This window comes from Bison bison, unplaced genomic scaffold (assembly GCF_000754665.1).
Source record: "Bison bison bison isolate TAMUID 2011002044 unplaced genomic scaffold, Bison_UMD1.0 scf7180017864144, whole genome shotgun sequence".
Classification (NCBI taxonomy): Eukaryota; Metazoa; Chordata; class Mammalia; order Artiodactyla; family Bovidae; genus Bison; species Bison bison.
The window spans coordinates 1,722,279-1,724,235 of record NW_011494716.1 but is presented as its reverse complement, the minus strand read 5'-3'; the positions used below and the strand labels follow the sequence as shown (position 1 = coordinate 1,724,235).

Genomic DNA, 1,957 nt, shown 5'->3' with positions numbered 1-1,957 from the left:
CGTGTGCACAGCCCGCCCGGGGCGCCCTGCGTTCCCACCCCGCAGCCCCCAAGCCCAGCAAACACTCACCGGGCGGCGGCGGCGGCGGGAGCCGGGCGGGACGTGCCGCGGCCTCAGTGCTTCCCAGCCCGGCTACCGGGGTCCCGAATCGCGAGATCCTGAGGCAGTCGGCGTCCGTCTCTCCCTGCCCCGGGCTCGGGCTGCGGAGTCGCCTGGCCCGAGGCGGGTCCCGCCTTAAGAGCCGGGGGGCGGGGCCGCCGCTGCCAGGGGCGGGGCCGCCCCCAATTGGCCGGGGCGGAGCCGGCGGAGACCCGCCTCCTCTCCTGGCCGAAAGGGTCTTCAGGCCCGGCAGGCTGGTCCTCACCCGGCCGCCCTCCCGACCAGGCGACCGGGAGAGAGTCATAGGAGTCCCGCAGTCCAGCCCGGTCCAGTTTGCAGACCCCTGTGTTTTGTGAAAAAAAAAAAAAAAAAGCGAATATCGACTGAGACCAAGCGTTCCAAACCTAGATGGGGTAGGACACACCAGGCAGGTGATTTAAACTCAAGGAATGCCCCCCAACCTGCCCAGAGCCTCTCGAGACCTAGGGAGGGCAGCCCCGATGACCTGTCCTAGCCTGCCAGAACTTGCGATTTTTCAGGGAAAACTGGAAATCTGCATTTTTAGGTGAAATCTCTTTAAGTGTGCTGTTGTTGGTTGCTAATCCCAATTTCAAGAACTTCTGGGAGGCCACACACACACAGCCCTTCTCCGAGCCTTATAGGCACAACCTCGATATGCCAAATCTGAGTCCTGGGGTCCTTTTGCCCGACCTTTGCTCTGGACCGCTTTCCCTGTGTCTTAGATGGAGGGGCTGAGACACAGGAAGGGAATGTGACACACCAGCCACAGATTCTGGCAGCGTCAAGGCCAGATGTGCTGGGGGATGCTGGATTGAAGCGCCAGGTTGGGCCTCACTGTCGGTAGGTGGGGCCTGAGTGCCGCTGACAGTGGCCCTTTGATGGGGCAGAAGGGGAGGGTGCCAGGGGCTGGACTAGTCCAGAAAAATCCCCTGCCTTGGAGGCTTCCAGGAAAACACTCTGCTGTGCCCTCCCCCCCACCCCACCCCCTCGGCACTTGTGGTCAGAATTGTGCCTTGGAGCCTTTGGGGACCAGCTCAGCTCCTGACTTGCAGCCAGGCTCCAGGACACCCACCACCCCATCCAGCCCAGCCTGCAGCCAGCGCCTTTGGCTGGGCCAGCTCAAATCTCAGGGGGCGTGATGGCTTATCCCAGCAGACGGCCACACCAGTTCGGGAGGGGGGGCGGTTTGAGTGGCTTTTGAAGAACTTGATGGCCCCCAGAAGGCAGGACAGCCTCCATGTCTAGTCTGTAGCAGGGCTAAGCGGGATTCAGCCACAACAGTGACCTCCCAGACTTTCCTTTTCAGCTCTGCTCCTCCTCAGGACCTCTCCCCCCACAGGGCCGCCTTCCAGGATGGGCAGAGGTCTGCACCCCTCGTTTTTGTTGTTTTATATGGATGTGGGGTGTGCCTTGCAAACCCCTGAATGTCCGCTCCTAGGTCAGTGTGCAGGCCCTCAGGTGTATTTCATTTGACTCACACGGGACTTTTTCAAAGTTGGAAGCTACTGGCAACGCTGAAAAGTCCAATGCTTTCACATTAGAATGGAACTTCCCGGCTTGCCTTGAGCGGAAACTGTCAGCTGAGGCTGGGTGGCTGCTGCTCCCTGTGACCAAAGCCCAGACTCACAGGTCACCCCCTTCCCCGCTGTGCCCAGTCACCTCACCCCAGACTGCTGCACTACTCCCGCTCCCTTCAGGGTTTGAGTCTGCGGTCGGTACCGTGTGGCTCTGCTCAGACTGTCCCTATGCCTCTGCCCTTGGGCCCTGTGTCCCCCCTAAGGCTCTCAGGGAAGTCCAGCCTGACGCTCCTAAAGGAACAGGACTAGCTGACAGGTCC

At 61.1% G+C, this 1,957-nt stretch overlaps 1 protein-coding gene across 1 annotated transcript in view; it reads right to left on the bottom strand.

Moving 5' to 3' along the window:
* The window catches only part of VASN (vasorin), an 11,002-nt gene extending 10,808 nt beyond the window's left edge, over positions 1 to 194 (bottom strand). The window contains exon 1 of the mRNA XM_010840494.1: positions 70 to 194. The gene's annotated coding sequence lies outside the window, so the exon portion shown is untranslated. The remainder of the gene's footprint in view (positions 1 to 69) is intronic.
* Positions 195 to 1,957: the final 1,763 nt, after the last annotated feature.